The 26,199-nt window shown below is 43.4% G+C and overlaps 1 long non-coding RNA gene across 1 annotated transcript; it reads right to left on the bottom strand.

Moving 5' to 3' along the window:
* Nucleotides 1-8,086: 8,086 nt before the first annotated feature.
* On the bottom strand, nucleotides 8,087-26,199 carry LOC112974993. Its single transcript, XR_003256460.1, has 3 exons — nucleotides 26,143-26,199; nucleotides 9,742-9,915; nucleotides 8,087-8,267 (listed from the first exon to the last, which is right to left on the bottom strand). It is a non-coding gene; the product is annotated as an uncharacterized LOC112974993 (long non-coding RNA).

Raw genomic sequence — 26,199 nt, 5'->3', positions numbered from 1 at the left:
AATCTATCATTTAAGCTGTAAGTTGGCAGTCAAAACAGAGAAGTTAAGTTTCTACTTAGACATATAAATTCCTTAAAGATGTTGCAACATCGCAAGTATGTTCATACCTGTGCTCTAAGGTAGACATGATTTAGAAATGACATGAAGTTCATCCTCCCACTTCCCTTTCTCTATTAAAACTACGTGAGAAAAAATACAATATCTCAATGTCTGATCAGTGAATGGTTCACTAAGGGTGGTTGTAGTTAAATTGCAAAAGCTCAAACTTAACTTTATGCATGATAATTGAGAAAGTAAATAATACTGATTTTAGCTCAGTATCTTCTTTCCATCAAGGATAGCAAGAAGCAAGTCTTGACATTTTCTGACTGAATCAATTTAATGTAATTAGCCTTGGAATATCTCTTTGCCATCATGATCATATCATGATACTGGGACAATAAGGCTGTAAATCCAATGCACATTATAGCAAGAGATGGTCATATAATACCAATATTTTCTTCACGACTAGAYCTAGAAACCCTGCATGTGGTTTTTAACAGGCATATATTTATCTAGTCAACTTGTCAGTCTTTCCCAGAAGACAAGTGTCACAAATACCTTTAGAAATGGTACAGAAATATCTACAAAAAGCACTTCAGAAAATTGATGCCTCAACCTGTCAAATTTGCTGAGTATCAGAAACAAATGCTTTTACACGCCTCTTTAAATACAGAAGACAACAATCTATCCATCTCATCCCAACCTTGGGAGGAGAACAGCAATGTCACATAGCATTACTTTTATGGCAATTCAATTTATGGCTTAAAAAAAGTGTGTAAGCAACTTTCTTGATGAGCAAGTTTGGGGAGAGGGGGAGGTTGATTTTTTTTTTTTTTTAAGGCAAATAACAGATCATTCTCAGAAAATCAAAACAAAATCTGATCATGCCAAAACAATTGTCTAAACAGAATTCTTCCCTATTCCAGTGAACCAAATAAAGTGTGAAGAAATTATTGCAGAATAAACAGTTTGAGTTATCCACCCTGTACCAAAATATGCAAGAGCAAATTTGGCRAAGATGAGATGAAAATTTATTTGGGGTTTCTGAAAACTTTTGATAATGATCCTCACAGAAGCCTTATTTGGAAAAGTCAGTCAATTTGGAGTCCCATGAACTGACCCCAAATAAGATAAGTGATACCAAGCATAACTTGGAGAGGAAACTGCAGTTACAAAGGAGAGCAAGACAACCAGAGTACCCTGTAAAGTTGTCATCAAAAAGGGACATATGCCTGAAGAATTAGGTGACAGCTCAAGCAGAAAGATAAAGGGCCCTAAGACTCAAAATTGTCTCAAACAAGCAACAGCCAGATCCTGTGAACTTGAGGGCAAACAACAGTAATGTTGCTGTCCCAGGTTAGACTAGCTGATCCATGGAAAAGCACATGAAACATGTACAGACTGAACTATAATGATTAATTTGAAGACTGATCATTATAATTCCTGTATTTCATTAATTGCTATGCTGCTTGTAAATTCTCATCATTAACAACACTGTTAGCCTGGAAAAGGAAACAGAGAGCTGTTCTTGAAGATGCTCTTTCTAGTCAGCTGGAAGCAGTCATTATGTTGTGCATATTCCCCCTGGATATAGACCAAACATGAAGGCAAAGATGGCATGGCATACGTATAAAGACATAGAGAGGAGGCTCATCACCTAACACAGGCACCTAAGTTCTCCAGTTCCTCTGAGTCACTGTTACAAAGATATCCACTGTATACACAATATTCTACTAAAAGCATAGGGAGTTTTAGATACCAACAGGGATGCAAGTCAGCTACTCCTACACTTGTGGAAAAATCACAACCAGTATTCAGGTCACTACCAGACTCACACCTAGACTCTTTTTCCTCAGTAGGCCATAAAGCATTCCCAAGGGAAATGAGTATCTTTCCCATTTTGCAGATGGAAAAAACAAACTCTGCACATGAAATTATTTCACCAGCATCACCTTGCAAGGCAATGGAAGAACTGGAAATTAAATGCAGGTTGTAGGAATCTTAGCAAACTAACACAGGGCCCACAAAGATGCATGCTACTGCAAACTGCAAGTGCTTTAAAGCATTGTTAAAATATGTAGCATGGTTTTCTATTCCTTCCCCACAAAGCTAGGTTCCATTTACACCTGCCATTATCTGAGTTCTCTAGGTTCCTTTCAAACATATTGTCAAAGCTCTTTTTTTTCTTTCTTCTTCAGCTGCTGATGTTTTCAGAAAAGGAACCACAGCAAGATAACAATCACAAGAATGGGTAACAATGCCTTCCTTAATGGAAGGAATGCAGTTGCTGCAGTTGGTTCTTTCCTTATTGGCTGATTTTTACCTTGGAACTCTTATACTCTGCTGTTCCACAATTCTGTATCTGTATTTCTGTCAACTCTATTATAGAGATTTTGTACATACCAGATTTTTTATTAAAAGGTCACAAACTCAATCTGCTTCTGTGACCTCAAAGAGCAGTTTCACAAACCATCAAAGGCCTCACCCATCCCAAGCTTCTGTTGCCTTTGGAAAAGTGTATCAAATGTCATCTCATTGCTCGAGGCATCGAAGTCCTCCTTTTGTGCAGAAGTGGAAAACTTGGGCACTGATCACTCTCTGTTGCAGATGCGCATGTCTCTGTCTCTACAAGCAAGGATTAACCCAGGGGACTAAGAACTCAAAGCTCTTCTCTCTTCTCCCATTAACACCTCTCATATGCTCCAAGTCATACGATACAGTAGTTGTTACACATATGTACAGTATCTTCCCTCCCTTCCTGTACCCAGCAACAACATAGCTACATGCAGCTCTCTATCCTTTCTGAAATGCTCTTAAATGTTGTATTTGGTACTACATCAGTATGAGGTACCATAATTTAAGACAATTTTTGCTTGGGGCTCAGCACTGGTTATAGCAACTGATTCAGAGACCTCCACTAGGCCAAGCATTTCTAGCCTATAACAGGGAAAAACTTTTCCCCTACCACATAAAACAGTGGATTACAAAAGGCAGTTTTGTTTTGTTTTTTAAGGTGCTTTCAAGGTAATGGTAATTCCCAGAGATATGAGGCAACTGCTCCCCTAATAAGACTGGCATATGTGACCACTCTATCACACCCACATGTAAACTGTTCATGCTCAATTCTACTTTTATTTCAAGTTTGTTAGCACTTCTTCTCTCTCTCTCATTCACTTTCTTTAAAATATATCAAATTTTTTGACTGATTTCGAACATTGTCTCAGTCTTCTCTGCCCATTTTCTCCTCCCTCCCCCAGAAAAATTCAGGAACCTGGAAGTTTAGAGATTCATTACCCATTCATTACAAAATCTAGATTTCACTTTGCTCGAAAAACATCTGCATGTCACATATACCTTATAAAAATACAGGCTTATTCTGAAGGACACAAAATATCCCACAAATACTGCATTTCATCTTCATCTATTTTTCAATTCTGAGGATAACAACTCAAAAAATGGTCTGGTATTACCCACCCCTTTTATTTCCCATTTCTCCACCTCCAAATCCTTTATTTGTCTCTGGCCCCACATCTGCCTACTCCTTCCTGATCTCCACACATGTTCTCCTTCTCTCTCATCTACCTGACATGCTGAAAATAGTCAGATACTGTCCCCTGCCACTGCTGCCACATCACTTCATCCCTTGAATTCCCTTATCAAAATGCTTTTGGAACATGTCCAGTCTTCATATCTTCCCCTTCAAGGCTCTCCAGTTACGTAAGAACTGTATCAAAACTCATCTTCCAGAAATCCTCTTACATTCCACTGCATTTGTATTTTACTGTCTCCTTTCAGTTTTAACTCCATGACATCTCCCATGCTGCACCCTTGTTCAGTGCCCCCCAGGAAGCTTCAGTTCACCTTCCCTCAGATCCCACGTATCCTGACTCACTTAAGCCATCTTGATCTGAATACACAGCATCAAAACACCTGACAGCACAACAGGTTTATAATGCAAAGTAAAGCCAAAAAACAAATAAAAAGCACATGTGAGTTCAGGGCACAAAATAACAATCAATGAATAACATAGAAAGAGCATGAATTAAAGGAATGCTTCCTCCTGAGTTTACCTCTATTCTTGCTTTCCGTGACACTGCCTTCCTTGCCCTCCCCCTAGCACATCACCGCCTTGTTGCAGCTACACAAAATAGACCAAAGCTGCCTCAGGGGCTGTGCTTCATCTTGCATCTGAAAAACATCAAGCAGATCTGAACTGCTATAAAAGCTAACGTTACTGAGATCACAGAAAAATATGTATTTTTATTTATTTCTAACTTAACTATCTTAGCAATAAATTAACACACAAATGCAAATACATGTGAATATTAAACTGAAAAGATATTCTTCATGAGAAAACTTGTCACTGATCATTCGTTTTTCCCTCCACTTGCTATTATCTCTCTCTTCATCATGTCTTTCAAACATGCTTGCCATCGCAGCATCCCGGCACAAATTCAGCATGCAAAGAACCTAATCCTGATGGCTTCTGCAGGGTTAGTTAGGCTGCTAATAAGCTAGTTAGAAATAAATGAAAAAGGCAGTCTAAACTCCAGGTTAGGTCTGTCCATAATGATTCCTACTTTTTGCCACACTTTTTAAGTCCAGCTGCATTTTCTTGATTTAGACCTGAAGGGCTGGGGGTGTGAGAAGAGTCTGGCACACAGCTCTTGCTGTTGTTCTTGCCACTCTTTTGCAAAGCTGCACACTGACTCAGGGACCTTGCTGGGACAGCAGACCTCTCCTGGAAATCCAGCCCTCACTCACAGAAGCAGAGCCCTTTCAGAACGCAGGCATTACAGCCTTGTATTTGTACAAGGGCTAACATGCCCAGCCCACTTCCCCCAGCTGAGCTTATGGAGTTGAATTTACAGTCTCATAGGATCAGCACCCAGCCCTTCTGTCTCTCTATGGCAGTCACCCTGTTGACAGCAGTGTTTTCAGACTCCAGCAGAAGCTCATTCTAGCTTTACTCAAGCACTTCAGACACTGGAGCAAAACAAATGAAAAACACAACTGATCACACAGGTTGCTGTTTGGTTAAATATTCTTTCTTTATACTCACAGCAGTGCAAAACCACTTTCTCTTGCCTTAAGCTCTTTTGTCAAGTGTTTCCCTAAGGAAAAGTTTCTTTATTACCCAAATCAATACCCACTGAAGTGGATTTAAGAATTTTAAAGGCCTCAGTGTTCGCTATTAACATCAGCTAGGATAGCAGTCTACTCTGTAAAACACATGATTTCAATGGCGATTTGTTTGCAACAGTCTATGTGATCTTGCTAGCAAATTTATTTTTCTGTTAGAATGTTCTGTACCAGCTTCCTAGACAGTGTCACTGGACTGATGCTCTTTGTGACAGTGAACTGTTTTGTTAGTAACTACAGTGTTTGCCTAAAAGCATTAAGCTTTCTCCACCTACACTATATTGTCACCCTGAGGCTACTTTTGAGATGTTGGCCCGAGAAAAATCAATGATACTTATTAGATTATCACCAATGATTCAGACATGTAAAACAAATACAGGAGAAAATCAAAAATACTTCATAAACTTTAATTATCACACTTTTCCCCATTTCAAATGAAGAACCATCTTATCAGAGGCTTATGAAAAAGTACACTTATCTTTTTCTTCGTAGGTTTCTGTTTCCTATCAAACTGGATTAGTACCTACATTTTCTCAAAAACTACATGAAGTTTTATGTACGAGATTATAGTGCACTCCCAAAACTAGTATTAATCATTTATATTTATGCTAATAATACACAATCTGACTAATACTAGATAGTTTCACATCATATGCAAGCTGTGTATACATATTTGTACATACCTCTGCATCAGTGAAAAAAAAACTAACCACAGAGGGCTTGAGCACCTGAATGCTAAACACTCCTGGCTGCTGCTGAATTCCCAGAGTTGCAGGCAGGTGCTCAACATTTCCCAGAACTGAGATCTACAGCTGTATAAAGGATTTTCATGCAACAGAACAAACGCATGCGCAGCAAGGCATCAAAGATTAGCTATATACAGGAATACACTAATGTCACTACATGTCTGGGAAAACTGTTGTAAAATTAACACAGGAATACATATTTACTGCTATAACTGAAAGTATACACTAAGATTTCTTCCATTTCTTGTGACCCTACTGTACCCATTATCATACATACAAAGGCAAAAAAGAAGGCTGGATTGCAGGGCAGGAAAGAGGCCATTGGTTACACAGGGGCCACCATGCTGCATTCTGTACAGCTTTCTACAGCACATATTCCAGGCATAGACATTTCTCCAGAAAGTGGCTCATGACTAAATCATGGCACAAGCCAGCCTAATTCAAGAATGAACAAACAGGTGGCCACTGGAATTAGGGTCTCTCCCAAAACAAATGAGCCTCAAGAACAAAGATTAAAAAAGTTTTCAACAGAAAAGCCAATCTCAGCTATTATCTTATATAAGAGTCTGAGAAAAGGTGGGTAGTTATGCAAAAAAAGCAAAACTTGTTCCTTGTGCCAAACTATCAGGCCCTGATCCTGAAAATACACATGAAGGACCTCACTCACACTCTCAGAAGTGCTCCTCTGTATATTTCTCTGTGTATTTCTTAAATCCATCAGATATAACTGATTCCAAGGAAAATTTGAATCAAAACAAATCTTATCTCCCCCCCCCCCAATCCATACCTCATCCCTGCAAACCTACAGAGATACAAGGCTTAAAGAAAGGATAAACACAATTAACCTCATTTCATCTCTCCGTTCTGGGAAATTGAAGTCTATCAGGCTGGGAACACATTTAAATTTCAATTATTTTGAAACAAGCAATTCTTTTCAACTCTTAGAACACAGCATCATTTAGTAACTGGATTTTAAACCCATGATACGTGAACAGGCTAAAACTGCCTTCTGAATGTTTGGTTTGCCCTTTAAATAAAAAATATCCTTTTCTAGATAAAGAGGTTAAAAATCTCTTAACCATGATCAGGCCATTTTTCACTGGGACCTTTTCATACTCCGTGAGAATGCTGCAATTATCATTTTGGAAAATACTTTTTTTTTTTTTTTTAATGCTTTGTGTCATTCTATCACTGGTATTTTGTCTGCCTTTTTCATACACTCGCTTTAATACTGCTGGCATCTAACACAAATGTTCTGTCTTGGCTAAAAGGGTCTAAGAAAATCTAGAGTCACTAAGCAGCCAGAAAAACAGGAAATGCAGCGGGACTGGTACTGCTGAATTCAATGTTGAAGCCAAGACCAGCAGAAGTAATAGTGAAACCTCAGTGACCGTCTGATTTTCCCACATGATTCTCCCTTGCTGGACACAGGTTAGTTTCACCTTCTTCAGAATCCATTAGATACTAACGCTGAAAAATATATAACAATTCATTAAAAAAAAAAAGCATGCAGCATTTGGTTTCAATAGCATGTTTTCTATCATCCTAAGGCAAAGAATAACACATGTGGAAGTATCCATTTGGTACTCTATAAAGTTCCACAATATCACACAGTTCAGCTCAAGATTCAAGAACAGGAAAATATGTCTTTCTGCCTCCTTAAATTTAATACTGAGTGCAGTAAAAATAAAAGCTAACGGAGCTTTTGAAAACTACTTCATGAAAAATCTGGACTTCCATTAGGCTGGCAAAGAATTTATATTTAACCATCAGGAACTCCATTTTGTACCACCATATCACAAAAAAAACGCAGGAAAAAATTTTCAGGAAATTAGAATGGACTGTATGTGTCTGTGTGAACCTACTAGATCCAAGGTGATCCAAATGGTCTGCGACCAAAAGTTTAGCTACAGGAACCCATTAAGGTAAAGGTAACTGGCCCCAACTCTGCAACTGGACAACATGTACTGCTAAATCTATGCACAGGCCCATCAAAGGCTTCAGAGGAACTCTGTGAAAACACAGCTGTTTTTCTATGCATTCGACAAAGCAAGACTGATGCCTAGATTTGTTTTCCATATGGTAAATAATAAAAGGAGGACATAAGTTACTGTTTTTCAGTAGTGTTTGAGTCAAGTATTCAAAAATGTCTGAAGATAATAAACACAGGGTATTTTTATTCATTTCCATATTAATACCTACGGGTCACAAATTCAAAAAGTTATAGATAAAACTCTGAGTTAGAAATCTGTTTGGGAACCAGGAGTCCTCTTCTTCTTAAAGTTGCAATTCATACAACTCCAGGAACTGGGACTTAAATCATCAAGTATCATAAAACTGGAAAAAAAAATGCAAACATTGTTAGCATTGATGTGTTATAAAAGCACAAACTAAGTTTAAGTGTATTTCTCCCCATCTGTTTCAAAAATAAGTGTCAGTGTTAATGACTAGGTTTGGTGAGTCTTTAAGATGAAGTACAGCTAGACTTTTGGAGTTTGATGGTATTGGACTCTGCTTCTATTTCTTTAAAACTTCCTAAGTTGTTCATAAATGATAGATGAATTATTTATTTCAATCTTTACACACATTCCTGTCTGCCAAGTATTCATATAGAAGAAACCAAAGTTCTAAAACTAATGAATCTGATAATCCATCCCATATGAAGCACTCCAACTGTGGAATGTGTTCCCTGTATTTCATGGATGCTGCCATAACAGAGTTCCTAACTCAGCTAAAATTTGTAGATTTTTCCTCCTTGCTTTTTTTTTTTTTTTAATAATACCAGTTAAGTTACTTAAAGCTTCCAAATTCTTTTTGCATATTTCTTTAATTAAATTTTAATGAACATTTTAAATGAAAGTCAAAAATGCATTATACCTAATTAGGTACATCATTGACTTTTTGATATTAAGAGAAAAAAATTCTTTAAATAAGAAAATAGATTTGAAGTATTTACATAGCATTTGCTGCATTTTGCACTTTTATAAAAATGAAATCTCCAGAAGAAGTTTAACTCTTCATGAAAGACATACTGAACATACCGAACAGTGATTCAGTTTTCTTACATAGTACCTTGTAAAAAATCCATTCATCTACAAACAGGTACTATGAAATGTTTTGGGACATATTTAATTTGTTGCTACATTACTGGTTTTGCACAATTCTTCAAACAGTGGCAGACAGAGCAAGAAGGAACCTCAGAGAAGTCCATTTGTGTGCCTGATCATTTACTGCACTTCATGGACTCAGAACCACAGTTTGCTGGCTTTATTTTCCTCGTGACTAGGGTTCACCTGAAGAAATCTGTTTCAGCTTCATCTTCAATGCTCTGCAAGACTTTGACTAGAACACACTACAGGCAACTGTTTACACAGCAGCAAACCAGCACAGAATCTCTTGGCATTATGCAGTAATTAGTATTTTCATCATGCACCAGAAGCTCACTTAATTCACTGACTGCACCTTGGATCCTTCCCTCTTCCCTCCTCAAAACTGAAAACTGCTGACCCTCATTTTAGAAGGAAAGTGAGTTTTAAACTCTGTTCTGACATAATGCTGGTAATTTGCTGTGAAAGGATCACTTATATCACAGCTAGATGACAGGCAGCTTTGAACCCAACAGATCATACTAATGGAAATCAGCTGAGGGAAGAGGAAAAACATTGAGGGAGAGGTATACATGTAACAAAGTTTTGAAAATTTACAGCAGAGTGAAAAAAAACTAAAAAGAAAATGAAAATGAATTCAGGGAATTCCTAGCATTTTTCAACAGTTCCATTATATCTCCAGCGAATGGATATTTGTAACTCACCCAGAAAATTTTGCTCCAAAATGGATTTTTAACTTTGAAAATCTCAACCCAACACAAATTTCACCAATCAGATGCAACTTCGGTAACTTAAATTTAGGTGCTACTCATCCTTCTTCAAACACATTTGTCTACTTCTTCACTTCGAAATTTGTTCCAAATCAAGAGTCACATGATCTACAAAATAGGGTAAGACACAAAATAAGAAAGACCTCTTTAAGAGTGTAAAAACAGGATTTCTTACATGCAGAGTGAAGCTCCCAATGCAGGAGAAAAGATTTGGAGTGATTGTGTGATGGTTCCCCGCAGTGAGAAACAGCAGGATTGAGGTCCTTTCTCACCGACAGTTTGTAAGGCAGTATGTAACTTGTTTAGTTTCACAACAGCAACCTGAATTCTAATATTCCAAGTATCTAAGCTCTTCATTACCCTGATTTAGAGGAAAGATTACAAATAACCAGTTGCATGCACTAGCTGCATTCATTAAACTGGAAACRTATGCAGATGTAATTATCACTTCATATTTTTTAGCTACAGCAGAAGAAATTTTTACTTTCTTCAGCGCAAGCACAAATGCACAGTATCTATGACACTCCTTGGATGTTGCCCTCCAGCTGTTTGCTCATCCAACACAAAAAATGATTTTTAGTATTATTATTTTGCATAAACATACTTAATTCTAAAAAAAATTCTTATTTCTTTCACTTAAAAGCAAGCAAAAATCATCTAATACCTAATGTCCTTAGATCTTTGGCCTTAGATCTTTTGTAAAAAGGCAAGAGGAAACAAAGACAGTGTAATGTGTAATTCAATTACATTCCTCTTTTTCCTGCACCTCAGAACACCCCTTTGCTGAAGCACAAGCTGAATTCGATCTTTTCTGAAAGCACTATTGAGACCTCAAGATTATCATACGTAAGGGGATAGATGTTAGCAGCTCCCAAGTCAGCTCTCAGAGGGCATACCACACAGTATCTAAGTAACACTGCATTTAGACTTCACAGGGAACACTGCAAGCAGTATTTAGAGTAGTCAGAATGACTTTGAAAATATCATGATTAGAAAGTAAATTCAGTGGTTTCTTAACTTTTCCCCTTTTCTGCTGTTAGAAATTTAAATTACATTGGAAAGTTACAGTGTATCATTTACATGTCTGTGTTCTACTACACACACTAAGTATTTTTCCCCTGGCTTTTTCAGAAGTGATACCTTAGGGCTCAGCCATACAACCATATTACCATAGATCAGCTGAGCACTTACAACAGCCTGTGGGCATGCTCTAATATCAGGGAAAATGCAAGGTAAGGCAACTCTGACGAAGCACCCTTTATTAAATCAAATTCTCTTGTATTTGCCCTGGGCTAAAAGTACTCCCCGAGACATTAAAAAAAAAAAAGTCCTCAGTCCTGTGCCCGAATCCTTAGCCTTGACAGCATGACTATAAGATGACTGCATGTTAACTGGCGACATCACAGATCAAGGAAAATGGCAACTATCTCCATCCTTTCCACTCCACCTACAATCCTATCAGCAAACAGCTTGGGGTCCCTGTAGCTACTGCATTACTCCAGTGATTAAATTAATTGTTAGAGACAGAAGCAGAAATTCATAGCCTGCGCTTAAAGTGGAGAAGCACCACACTACTCTCCTACACAAGACCCTCTTCCCCAATGCTAAGCTCAAGCACAGGATAGGGCTTTGCTCACAGCTGGAGAAACTAATGGATAAACAGCACTTTCTTGTCCCAAGTATATCCTTCTTCAACGATACTTAAAAATACCTACTCAATGTTGCCTTTTTATATTTCCTTGTTATAAACCAAACTAAATCACATTCAGAAAAGTACAATCTTTCTCTGACTTCTTTTCTCACAGGGCCATCTTTAGCCCCTGGTTCATAACTTTTCTCTCTCAGGACACAGCTCAGGTCTCCAAAGGTAAGCAGCTGGTAGATTGCTCAGAAAGAAACCTTCCTATACAGCTTCAGAAACAACTACCGAGCACTTCATGTCTTCTCTCCTTTGCTCCTCTTCCTCTCTTTTGCCAAAGACAAGTAAGACAGTATAAAACACAGCAGTACAAAGTTATAGGAGTGCCTGAAAAGCCAATGCAAACTTCAACAGTTAGGTACCCATCCTCTGACAGACTTAAGAATGAAACAGGCAGCAATATCATGCTTTCTATAAAAAGTATACGTTCATTTGGGGTAGGAATGTTCAGCTGCCTAAGGAATAAATGTATCTATATGAAAGTTGCATAGGGTAGACTGAACAGCTGTCAGCTCTAGCAAGTACATGAAAGCTGTAGTTGAGATTTTAAAAATATATATCTTTGTTAAAAAATAAAAAACAATTCAAATGTATGCTAGCATTACCTGTTAAGGGTCAAAGTAAAACTTCCAAATGACAAGAAGCTTTATTTGCAGATGTTAACTATGCATCAGTGAATAGAGTCTTTCAAATTCTAAATTCCTGCTAAGACAGAGCAAACCAATATAGATACCTTCCCCAAAAGATAACAGCCTTTCTTACAACAGTGCAAGACTGCCGACCACTCTGCATACTAAATACTGAAATAATCCACTGGAAGAAGTAGTTTCTCCAATATTGTTAGCTTAAGAACTAACCAATAATTGCACCCGATGAGTACAAGATACTCACATGTTCCCAGGATGAAACTATTTGCTGATGCTGATGATCACGAGATTATTACAATTATTTATCGAGTGCCAATGAGATAAAAACTGTAATATACAGAAATACAACACAACCACCCCAAGGCATCTGCAGTGCACATTATAAAGATAATACAGTTCATCATTCTCAGAGAGTTGTGATCAGCGGTGCAGAGTCTACTTGGAGGCCTGTAGCTAGCGGTGTCCCCCAGGGGTCAGTCCTGGGTCCAGTCTTGTTCAACTTCTTCATCAATGACCTGGATGAAGGCACAGAGTGCACCCTCAGCAAGTTTGCTGATGRTACAAAACTGGGAGGAGTGGCTGATACACCACAGGGCTGTGCTGCCATTCAGAGAGACCTGGACAGGCTGGAGAGGTGGGCGGAGAGGAACCTCATGAAGTTCAACAAAGGCAAGTGCAGGGTCCTGCACCTGGGGAGGAATAACCCCATGCACCAGTACAGGCCGGGGGTTGACCTGCTGGAAAGCAGCTCTGCTGAGAAGGACCTGGGAGTGCTGGTGGACACCAAGTTAGGCATGAGCCAGCAATGTGGCCTTGTGGCCAAGAAGGCCAATGGTATCCTGGGCTGCATCAGGAGGAGTGTTGCCAGCAGGTCGAGGGAGGTGATTCTCCCCCTCTACTCAGCCCTGCTGAGGCCCCATCTGGAGTACTGCGTCCAGTGCTGGGCTCCCCAGTACAAGAGGGATGTGGCAATACTGGAGCAAGTCCAGCGAAGGGCTACAAAGATGATTAGGGGACTGGAGCATCTCTCTTATGAGGAAAGACTGAGAGAGCTGGGCCTGTTCAGCCTGGAGAAGAGGAGGCTGAGAGGAGATCTTATCAATGTGTACAAGTATCTGAAGGGAGGGTGTCGAGAGGATGGGACCAGACTCTTTTCAGTGGTGCCCAGTGACAGGACGCGAGGCAATGGGCACAAACTGAAACACAGACAATTCCATCTGAACATGAGGAAGTACTTTTTCACTGTGAGGGTGACAGAGCACTGGAAGAGGTTGCCCAGAGAGGTTGTGGAGTCTCCTTCTCTGGAGATATTCAGAACCCGCCTGGATGCAATCCTGTGCAGTGTGCTCTAGGTGACCCTGCTTGAACAGGGGGGTTGGACTAGATGATCTCCAGGGGTCCCTTCCAACCTCAGCGATTCTGTGAGTCTGTGATCACACCACAGCAAGTAATTAGATAAACTCGCTTCAAATCAGGGCCTTTTCTTAGGAGTCACCATTTGTTCTAATGATGCAGAGAGACCAGTTTTGCAAACCATGCTTCTCCTGAGCCAAAGGAACTACCTTTACTTTCTAAAGTCCCTATTTTACAAAAGCTTTTGCATTGAAGAAGTAGATTAAGAACATAGCACGTTTGGCAGCTCCTTGCTTGGTAAACTACTACACCAAACAGTATATTCAAATCCATTTTTCAATTCATCTATTCGTAAGCTAAGGATAGGATTTGTAGCAGTGTCTTCTACACAAAAAATAATTCAGTTTACAAAACATTCAAAGACGACTTGTTCCTTCACTGGTTTAGTATCTTTTTGCTTCCAAGGGAGCTACTGGTTCCTCTGGCAGCACCATTCTGCTAAGGAAACAAGCCTTTGATTAATATTATCAGCAAGTGAATATGCTGACAGGCAGCAAGGCTTGTGCATGTTAAACACAAGTCTTAAGAGAATTCCAATGACATTGCTTGTGTTCATTTAGAAAAACCTATGCATATTTCTCAAATAGGCATTTCTATAACCAGTCTCATTATACTCTTATGTGACTATTTACCAATAATTGCACTGATCATGCAGGTGAGCCTACAACCTTTGCTTATAAATAATTCCTAAAAACTTATTTACATTTAATTTCTAATTTATTTATAGTTTGCCTGAATGATCAGTTTTGCTACTGTTCCAGATGGGTCTGAAAAGGAAGACACTCCTGAATGAATTTGCTGGTGCTCAGTAACTATGTGTATTTCCTTACCATTCACCACATTACAGACTGGTATATTTTAACTCTTCCTTTACTTGACTACATAGTATTAGGCTAGGTCAAAATCAGCAACTTTAACAGCAAGGTGGAGTAAAGGAGGCTTAAGAGTTTTGAAATTTCCTTCCTGCTTCAGAGTTTGCTTTAGATTGTAATTTAAATATGAAACTGTATGCAGAGCATCTCTCCCATAATCAACAGCCACTACAACAGTGTACAGTCAAACCACCTGGGGCTGCCATTCATACTGTCTTTACAGAAACAATCTTCAAATGGAGTCATCATAAAAACACACAAATAAGTAACTTCAAGATCAACAGAGCTGGAATAATACCTAGACTCTTCCTTATCAGAAGGAAGTTTTCAGAACAAAACAAGTGACGGTTTTCACTTTCTGCTTCATGAAACAGGAAATCTACTAAGGAGCATACTTACAGCTCTTTTGCCCATTGGTGAACCTAAGTCCAAATTTGTCTTTTAATCTGGAGTGCCCCACAACAGGCAAGCAAGGCATTTTTGCTTGCTGGACTGCTTTGGTTATTCTCCCATTTCCTCTGAAATGAGGGCTTATAAATTCTACCTTCCCAAGACAACCAAACAAAAATTTTGCATATGTAGTTTTTCTGTCAGAAGCATCTGACTTTCTCACAGGAAAGTGACAACACCTCGCAAACATTTGAGATTTCTGGTGAGGAATAGTCAAATGGTAATTTTTCGTTTGATACAAATACTGCTTCAATATTCAGTATGAAAAATCAATCTGAAACTTGGTCAATGACAACTGTAAACAAATCTAAATTTAGTTTTCATGAAAAACTCCCTTTTAGTTTGACATCTGTGGTGGGAATTTTTTCCATTTTCATTTTGTGCTATTTCCTTATGGCTTGGCTTTGTTTTCATTTTGACTTTTCGAAATGCTGAATTTTTTTGTGAGCTGGTTTTCTAAAGAACTCTAGCTCCTAGAAAGGACATGATTACCAGCACAGCTGTAAATAGCAATGTCAAAACCTACTAAAGACAATAGTCTTGACAAGTTTCTGTTATGTAAGCTGCCACATGGATCTACATTAGGAATTTTAACTGTGCAGTCTCACCCCATGGTAAGATGGCTTACTCTTCCATGAAAGAAGATTTACTGCTGAAAATGGGTTATGCTATACAGCCAATACTATCATACCAGTGCTTTTCAGATAAATGACTGTCATCCGAAGAGCATCACCTGCTTTTCATGTTTTATCCTGTTCAAGAACCCACTAAACAGAATATTTCAGAAATTGCAGAGCAAGTTAAATTGGCAACTCCTATACAATCAGAATCTTACCCTCACTTCTTTTATTCCATTCTTCTCCAGCAGAGAAAGACATACTCTGCACCACTACCTACAGGAAATCTATGGAGAAGAATGTGTTTTACATGCATTTCCCCTGGTACTTCTGCACCTTGTTTGGCACTAATCAGGAGGAATATCCTTTTGCTTAAGGCTAAAAGCTTAGAACTTTCTCCTAGCACAGCCCGGATGGAGACCAGCAGGGAATAACTCATTTCTTACAAAGCAGAGAATAAAGAGAGTCATTGCCAACCCCCTCTTATTCAACTGTTAAGTCTCTGAACACCTACCTAGATCTGAGAGGGTTCAATACTCTTTTCAGCCTGAAGGAACTAAAACATTAGTCTCTTTCCTCCCCACTGTTTCCTCCATTTACAGCAGGGAAGACAGTCTCCTTTCTCAACTGAAGCTGTTCTGCTGCACACTGGATACTTAAATAGCCATTAAATCAGTGAGCAACAGTTTGCAGCCTAGGTAAAAGAGTAAGTTCACTTACTTTATACTAAACCACCACCAGCATAGCAGCGAAGTATCTGGATCCCTGGTCCACACATGCTGCTCTCACGAAGGAGAGTAAACTGAACCTACATTCCAGATGGATACTTTAACCACCAGCCTAATCTACTGGGGGGGGGGGGGGAATTAACACTGATATGGCTGTGATTTAGGATAAAAAGGCAGTCACTTGTGTTCTGCCAACTGCCCAAATTCAAACATATAGAGTAGGTCTATTGAGAGTACCTACACTTAGTTAATTCCTTGATAGAGAGAGGCAAAGGAACACCTTTTTATAGATTCTGGAAGGGCTCAGGTGTCTATCAGTCACTGAGCTGCTCAGATCCGCCAAGCCTGACAGGCTTCTAAGCTTGTCCAAAAGCAGAATTAGGGGAACACTGAGGTAATAAAAACACAGAGTTTAGCTGCTCCTAGGATTAAACACACTCAAGAGTTCATCACTGCAATTGTGAAACTGGGCATCTAAATCCTAATTCCCTTTTCAGATCTGACCTGTGGTTTGCAACTCCATTCCCTGTCTCTATGCATGAATGTATACCTACATACAACTAAACCATTCCCCTTGCTTATCAAGGGCTTATACCTGTTGACAAACTAAAGCAAAGGGTTAGCTGGAAAAGAAGGAAGAAATTAAAAGTAAAAGACAATTAACACCATCAATGGTCAGAATTAAAGCCCAAAATTCCAAGTATGTGACTGAGTCTCAGCAGACTCTGATGCAGTGGCACTACTACAACAACTAACCAAGATCCCCAATTACTCTTTAGCCTTTCAATGGGGAAAAGACAGTTGTAAATACAGACCAAAGCGGGCAGTAAAGGATTGACATGAACATTAAACAAGCCCACAGAAGTTACCAGGGCACCCCCATGCCAAATGACAGTGCCAGACTAGATGCAGGACATGCATGTCCACCCCTCAGACACTCCTCACTTTTCAGAAAGTGCACTACCACACTCAAGGGGAAAAATGGCCGCTGGAGGGAACGAGGCAGCCCCGAGCCCTCGCTCCACACGCGGCCTCAGCTCCCCAGTATCCCCTTTCCCTCAGCCCCACACACAACCCCACCGCACCAGGCCATGCTCCACCTAACGCTAACCCCACGGCCTCAGACGCCCCACGGCTGCCCTCCCGCGGCCGCCGCCAACGGCCAGCCCGTCTGGTGAGGGACGAGGGGATAGGGGCGCGCTGCCCGCTCGCGGCGGGCGCCGTTTAACGGCCACGCGGAGAGCCTTCGGCCGWGGGCGTTCTTACCTGCTCCGGTGACAGGAAAGAAAAAGAAGAAACGGGGCGGGGGCGGCTTTACACAAACCTGAAGAGGTTTCAATCGCTCCAAAAAACTAACTGAAAGCTAATTAAAATATTAGCCAGCCAATGATTTAAGGCACTGCAGTCTGCGGGGGGGGGCTGTCGCCGACTGCCTCACTGCCTTCTCCCTGCCCCATCTTGTAAACGTCTGGCTGTAAAGCAGCAGTGAACACCTCCATCGATGGCACCAGGGTACAGGGCCGAAGCACTTCTCCTCACACACATTCCAGGGAGTCAGCAAACATCTTTTAGGGACTTTGAGATGGCTGACTGTGGAAAGAAGGGTTTTCAGATTAAAGATGGAAGGTTTCAGGAGGCTTCATCCAGTTACACCTCAGGGCTTTTATCTCCTCCCCCGCCCCCACCACTAGTCACTCAGCTTAATCTTTGTAAAAATCCAAATTATCTGCTAGAGAGATAATGTCCCAAAGTCTCTTTCAGATAAAGCAGCTTTGGTGATAATAGGTATGCATACACATAGTGAATACACGATGTATGCTGCATACTGGTACATTACACGGAAGGCCAAAATCCCTGATCCCTTATACCACTGTGTTGCTGGCTTCATGCATCTCCAAGCAAACCATGCAGAATGGGATTCCTCAAATTCAGTTAGCACATTGGTTTGTCTCCGATGCCACTGAAGTACCTGATCAAACTCCCTCTGGCTGTAGTGAAAACACAGTTAAATCAACACTGTTTATCCCACCCAGAACCTCCCACTGCTTCATTTTATCTGTAAATAATAAGCAATTATAAACACTCACCCACTTCATATCATTAGACTGAGATGTGTYGTTAACAAGTTACTCAAACATCCTCGTATGAAAAGATGTAAAAGACAGAAAAATAATTGTCTGGCAGCAAGATTGTCCATTTTTTCCACAAAGGCCTCCATGCATCATCAAAAAATTTCCACCTTTTTTGATAAATTGCTTACATTATGAGAGAAGAACTGATTTTAAAGCCAACAATTAAAATCACAAGTCTTGCTCCAACTGTACAGAACAGTACAGGAAAAGATTCATTCTCTTCAGAAAAATAGCCCCAATGACACAGTATCACTTAACTGTAATGAAGAGACTGCAGCCAACAACAGTTTACCCAATTCTTCTTCAGAACTGGATTTCATAGGGAGAAAAAAACCAAACAAATGACAAAAAAAATTCAGATCCAGTGGAACTTTCCTGTACTTTTATCAACTCAGCAAAGCTACAAGGTCATTCTTGTACACCCTAGAGCATTATAAATTAGATGGTTCCTTCACTAATGAGCAATTAATTCTTAGAGAATAGATGGACACTAAAATCATTGCAAAAAACATACTGACCCTGGAAGAAAATGAACAAGTACTTAAGCAAGCCAGAAAACTGGACAGCATTATCCAGAATCACAAGCAACAGACTTAAGAGATGAAGGCAAGGCATCATTTTCTTAAAAGCAAGACAGAAAAACCAGAATGTTTTGCAACACAGGCAACCTCCCAAGCGCCAGGCAGAGAGCAAAGCCGTGGGACACTCCTCACAAATCAGCCCCATCCTGCAAACGAGGAGTGAGCACGCACACACACACACACACACACATAAATATATATATATACGCACCCCAGGCAGAAACAACAGTAACAGCAGCTCTGGAGAACATCAGTCCCAGGCACGGGCAGAAGCAGCAGCAGCTCCAGGCACAGCTGCCTCTTGTCCCAGGCACTACACCCAGAGTAGGGCAGCAGAGACAGGGCACGGAGCACCATAGGCAGCCTCCCAAGCACCAGGCGGAGAGCAAAGCCGTGGGACACTCCTCGGAAATCAGCCCCATCCTGAAAATGACTCCTATGGAGGCAAGCAGAACGCGCCTTCCTGCAGAGATCACAGCCACAAGCAAAGGCTCTGGCTTCTCCAAAGGAACAACTTGCTCTGCAGCTGCTTTGGCACCTCTCTTCTTCAGGCTCCGTGCACCCCCATCCAGGAAGGCTCGGCCTCCAGCTTCAGCCACCCATTAGGCAGCCACAGGGACAAGGAGCTCAAGGCAGCAAGCCCCCACTCGCCGCCGCCTCCTCCTCCTCCTCCTCAGATCAAAAGAAACACCCTCGAGGCCCCCGGGACCTGAGGGGCCCCTCCCACACACTCCTTCTGTCACCCTGCCACAACAGCCCCAAGGAAGACAGGCCCTCTCCTCCCCAGCTCAGGCCACGAGAGATCCCACCTCTGCACACACCAGCGATGGGGAGTGGGCACACTGCAGAGCAGGAAAGGAGGGCTCATGCAAGACTGCAAATTCAACAGCTCTTTTATTGATGGCCGCGGGACCTTGTGCTGGTGGGCTGGGCTAACACCTCCTTCCCCGCCTGGGCACGGCCCCCTTCTTCGCCCGCTCTCGGCTGCCTGCTGGCCGCGGGGGAACCGCTGGCGGGCCATGGGGCCCAGGCAGAGGGCCTTGAGAGGCCGTGGCCCTCCTGGGATGATGGCGATGCCCCGCTGTCCAGGCCACCCCATACAGGCCCTTGCTGGGCCATGCCCGCTTTGCTGCCGGTGGGTCCACCTCCGTGGGTTCCACACAGTCTTCAGGAGAGTCTACCTCCATGGGTTGAACCCCAGCCTCTTGCAGACAGTCCACCTCCATGGGCTCCGTGGCACTCCTCGTGAGACCACCAGCGGTGACTCGCAAGGGCCTGACGTTGTACCGGGCGATCTCCCACTTCCGGAATGCCCTCTGGCCGCTGAGGCCCGCCCTGCCGTCCATTCTGAACGGCAACATTCTTCAACGCACCTCGCGAAGAGGGGCAGCAGCTCCTTTTGGCCTCCTTGCACCCTGCCTGCTCCAAGTCTCCTTGGYGCTACAGGAGCCAGAAGCTCGGTGAGCTGGGCCCCACTCCCAGGCGCCCTTTTTTATGCCGCCTGGGACAAGGGGCAGTGAGGTCACTGGTGACAGCAGCAGGCCACTGTGATGGCGCCCAAAGAGGGCGCCGAGTACAGCCAGAGGGGCCTATGGCCTGAAAGATGCCCTCCTGGCCAAGAACCGGCAGCTGAGGGCCCCTTTCCTTCGCATCCTTCCCACCCACCATTTTGCTGCACACACGCAAAGGCTGCCCCTGCGGTACAGGCACTGCCATCGGCCTCCTCCCCGCATCCTGGGCTCCAGCCCCCTCCTCAGCCCGCGGGCCCGCCCCTTGCCTCCTGCCACGATGGCACCGCCTGCCTCGCGCTCTCCGGGCAGCCCAAAACGCACACAGCCCTCCACGTGCCCCCTCACAAGGGATGCCCGCAGGGCAACTATCACTTCCCCCACCTGCCCGCAGCACTCCAACACCACCCAGGCTCGCCTTCTCCTCCAGCGACCTCCAGGTGCGCTCGCCACTCCTCTTACCCCTGCGCTGCCACCACCACCACCCCCCAGGGCCTTTTCTGCAGAGCTGCTCCTCAGCCAGCCCGGCCCCAGGCCGCATGGTGGAGGGACACTGGTCCGCAGCAGGTGCCGGGTCGTGCGTTCACTCCCCTTCTGCTCTGCGAGGTTTCTGCCAGCATGCTTCCCCAGCCTGCGGACACCCTCCCTTCCAGGGCATCAGTCAACGGCCTTCCGCCCTCCCCACTCTTTGAAGTCACCCACAACCCTGCGGGAGGTGCTCCCTGCCCACCGCCTCCACCCAAGCCCTTCCTTCACACCTTCACCGGCATCAGCCCCAACACTCACCCCAAGCAACACCGTCAGCACCTGCCCCTCGAGGGTGCTTTCTCCTGCCTTTTGCAAGACACTGGCCTACCCGCCTCGCAGCCCACTTCTCCCCTCCTTGCCTCACCCAGGGGCTACCAGGAGGCTGCGGGAGACTCTGTCACAGGCCTTGCTAACCTCCGGGCAAACGACATGCATGGCTCTCCCCTTGGCCCACGCGGCCAGGCAGCTCCTCAGCGCTAGCTCCCAGCTGGGGCCCGGCACCGCTCGCCCTTGGAGAACCCCCCGGCTGCCTCCCACCACCTCCTCTACGCTGATGCCATTTCASCTCCTTTCCCACCCCAACCAATGGCACATTGCCTTTCCAAGGGCAACACAGCATTCTGCCTCACGGGCAACCGTAGCCAGCTCCCTGCGGCCCTCCGACTTCTTCAAACCTGCTGCAATGTCGCAGCAACACTGTGTCAGCGCACCTGTCGCAGCTTACCTGCTCCCCCTTCCCAAGTGCACAACACATCACAACTGACTTTGTGTGACAGAGACRGTCAGAGACTCCRKCTTSGGCTCAGAAGACATTGCAAAGTCATTYGGRTCCCAAAAGACCTCCTAGCTCATTCAGCACCCATCTTCGCAAACTCAGTGCCAAGGCAACGAGAAAAAAAACAAGGAAAATATACCCATTTACAGATAGACCGACCGACTGACCAACCAAAACCACAACACAGCACCCAAGAGCAAAACTGCAAGAGCACCGGTTTTTGTTTGAGGAGGCATGTCTCGGCCTAGGGACACCAGTGGCTCACTCCCCTCCTCTTCCTTCCCCTTTCTCTTCTCCTCACAGACAAATGGCAAAGGACAAAACAACAGGCTCCCTTCATTGCAGCCATCTTCCCTGGGGYTTTTCACCAATGCTTTTTCAATACAACAGCAACTCACAGGACTCACACCGTGGAAGACGACTCTTGGGACACCCTTTCAGCCATGAGCAACAGGCCTGCAGCTGCATCTCCARGCAGCTCTTGCCAGGAGGAGCCCCGCTCTCCAGAGAGCACGGGGCATGCACACTCTTACCCGAGGGCACGCCCCGTGTCCTGCTCCAGAGCCAGGCACACAGCAAAACCAGGAACGCAGCCACTCACTCTCTRCATTTATAACCTCATCTCCCTRTGCTTCTGYTAAACTTGACGCTAACTTCTGGAGCGCCACTGGTGGGACAGCGCATGAAGGTGCTCAAGTCTGGGCCGTAGAGTCCTGGGAGAGTCCACACAGCAAAGGGGCGACAGAAGTTGCACGATGGGCTCATCTGCAATACAAACGGAGCTGAGCTGCTTGCGCCCCCAGCATACCACCCAGCTTGAACAGTTGTTGCCACGCATTTCAGCCATTACACCTACGAGCCAGTTGCAGGTTCCCAGGCCTCTAGCAATGATTCATCTTGGAAAAGAAAGGAGAGCTGCGGCACAGCAAAAGACAACGGCAAGCCACGACCATCGTTCCTCACGCCAGACTGCCCTGGGCCTGCATACGCTGGAGCAGCATTTGAGTAGGACGCAGTCAGCAAGAYGACAAAATCCTCCTTGGGCAAAGGGAAGCCGTTCAGGCAAAGGGGTRMACGCTACRACTTTGGAGACCCGGCAAACGGAGAATTACCGCTTCCTCCAGGCACAAAAGCTCCACAGAAGTGCTGCTTTTGTCTCTTTCAGGKCTACAAGCCTCAAGGTCATCACCTTCCTGAGCAGACAGGGAGGGACGCCGGTTAGGAACTAACCCCAGTCACAAGCACTCCTCACGCTTCAGGCTTGACACCTTCTGGCCAAAGCCCCGCTTCTTCCCTCCGCACAGCACCGCAGCATTTGCTTGGCAGCAGCACCGCRGGGGGGACCCTGCTCTCCTCCCTCACACCACCCATCTTTCCAGGCCTGAAGTACACATACCTGAGGCTCTCATACATATCACCTGTGGGGCCTTGAACACGCACGCGCGCACGCACACACACGCGCGCACGCACACACACACGCGCACGCATATATGCACCCCAGCCAGCACCTCACCCAGCAGTTCAGCAGCCACCTGGCCTATGCACACCTGAAAGTCAGGCCAGCTGCCCCCACTCACTCTCCTGTGAGCCCTCCTCCAAGAACCTCTCAAGGCACCTATGTGACCACTCCACGGGCACCACTGCGGGACTCCTTTCCAAGCACCACCACTTTGACAGGGATACTCTTTTCTCAGGGACAGGCTCTCTTCAGGAAAAGGCGGCAATCCTGGCTGACACAGTGCTCAGCACACACCGCGACAGAAAGGGAGGCATGAAGAAAGAAGTTCGCAGATTGCCCCACGGAGCATAAGAGCTGCAAACACCACAAAAAACTTCACTGGCACCCCACAAAAGAGCCTCTGCATGCACCAAAACACATCGAGTGACTTCTCCCTCCACCTCCCAGGGTCTTTGGGCAACTCCACCTCACCTGCTCCTCCCACAATGCATTTGCAGACCAGCTCTCCCCTGCACACCCACCTGAGAGCACTTTCCTGTGGACAAGCAGAAGCTGACAGCTGGCAAGGGGAAAGAAGAGACACACGGGAAAAAGGCAGCTGCAAAGCCATCCAGTACTTAGCGGGCTCCTGCTTCGGACACTCGACCTGCCTACAAGCTCCACAACCAAGGCACACTCACTCACTCACGTTACCGCAGCTGGAGGCTATCGCTCCCACACAGGCTTTCCTTTGGCTGCATGCAGTTTGACTGCAGCCCGCTGCACTCAGAAACCTCCACTCCAGGACTGCCCTACACGGTCAACAGCTGGAAGGAACAGACCAGAAGAGCGCCATCTGTCTGGTCAAAGGGACAGGCCACACACTGCAACCTTGCTCTGCTGGCGGCTCAGAGCACAACCCGCCCCAAAATTTCAGAGAGTCCAACACCCAAAGGAAACTCAACCTTTTTCTTAACATGGTTCCCAGAGGAGACACGCATGTTCCCCACACCTCCAAACAGCAAACGCCAACTAGCAGGAATCCCTTTAGCTCTCTCCGACAGAAAAAACTCATCCGCAACCTTCCTAAGACCAAAGAGCTGGAAACAGACTACAGCAAAAAAGAAAAGAAAGAAAAAAGAAAAGTTAAAAAAAAAAAGAGAGAGGCCTTTTCTAATGAAATTGGTCATCTTAAGGGGCCGGTACGCACAAAGGAAACACGCCCACCCTTTCACAAGACCTCACCGCATTTCTACGGACAAGAACCTCCAAGGCTGAGGACCACACAGCTGACTTCTCCTGCACTGTAGAGAGAGAGCAAGAGAGAGGCTAGCAACGCCAGCTGGACAGCAACCACAAGAAGACCCTCCCCAGTGCACAGCATCCTGAAACACAACCCCAAGTGCCCAGCACACCTTCAAAGCGGGAGAGTGCCCCAGAGACAAAAAAAAAAAAAAAAAAAAAAAAATTTTTTTYTCTTAAGATCACACATATTTGGAAAACATGAAAGTCATCTAGCTAACATACAAAATAAAGCTATACAAAGTTGAAAAATTTATTGTTTTTTAGCATAACTCATGAACCCATTTCCACTCCTATATCCCCAGTAAAATACCTTTTTCCAAAGACTGTTTTGGGGTTATAATAAAAAGATACATTAAAGGACAAAGACTGGTAGTATGCAAGGAAATAGCATGAAAACTAAGGTCCTGATCTCATAACTGCTGAGACATCAGGCCTCATTTGTTTTTGTGGATGACTATGGATGCTCCTAGTACATGAAAAGGTTTAGCTGAGTAAAACCACCATTTATGGCAAACATTGCCTAGATTAAGCAGAGAACTGTATGACAAAGGGACTGTTCTAGCACTTAATTTCTGTCCTATGCAACACAGGCCATCGGATTTTTTTAATTCAGGGATTCAGTTGTCTTGAAGACAGTCTAGTGAAACGTATCCAGTACTGATTTAAAATCCTGAAGGATAATTAATGTTTTACCTTCATTAGTTACATTTTTTCCACTGGTTGTTGCTGTTAAAAACGTGCCTTATCACTAGTCCAAATTGGTTTCGCTTCAACTTTCAGCCATCTGATATTGCTAATTTATTTTCCTACTTGAATGCAGGACCCTCCTTTTTAAAATTTCTTTTCATTTAACTGTGACCAATCCACTGTTAACCCCATTCTTGGATAAACTCGAAATTCATCTTTGATTATAAGGAAAAATTTTCAATCTTGATTCATTCTTTTCTCTTGTTTCAAAATCTCTTCTACTATAACAATATCTTTTTCAATAGTCATGAGCCTCAGGACTAGCTCAATGATTTCCTCAATTCTCATATTCTCTCTCTCACAGAGATATACCTGGTACTACCCTCTTTATACATCCAAAGGTCATCTTTGTTTTAACTATCATCCAACACCAGCAATTTTCATCCTGTCAGATACCCAAGGTGAACCATAAACCCCTTAAAGAGGCATTGCCTTCCAAAATATAATTCTCCTAGCGAGTGTATAATCCTGAATGTATTACTTGGCTCTATTAACATGTACATTATTCAAATGAGACCAGTTTGCCAAGTAATCAAAATTTCTCATATCTAACTTAACTTGCCATTTGCAATGATAAGTAGATCAGATTTAACCTGCAAAGAATTAACATTTTTCTTCTTATCTTGATATACATCAACAGCATTGTGATAGACCAAGAACAGTTCTTCACAGGAACCTATTGTAATGCTTTTGGAGGATGAGGATTCTCATTTATGCTTTCTACAGTCATTTGACTAGTGTTTAATACATTGTTATTTGTATTATAAATTAATTGGTAATTTTAATCTTGATGTTACTCTGACATGATGTTTATCAATTCTCACAAGAGTCCACCAGGTTAACAAAACTCTTCATGGTCAACAAAAGGAAAGTATTTTGTAAGATGCCACAGTACCTAGGAAGATAAGAAGAGTATCTTTGGTGTGTGGGCATGGATACCCTGGGCTTTTCC

The sequence above is a fragment of the Apteryx rowi genome, unplaced genomic scaffold, assembly GCF_003343035.1.
Source record: "Apteryx rowi isolate R43461 unplaced genomic scaffold, aptRow1 scaffold_646, whole genome shotgun sequence".
Classification (NCBI taxonomy): Eukaryota; Metazoa; Chordata; class Aves; order Apterygiformes; family Apterygidae; genus Apteryx; species Apteryx rowi.
Note: the sequence above shows the minus strand (reverse complement) of the source record. Positions and strands in the feature narration are given on the sequence as shown.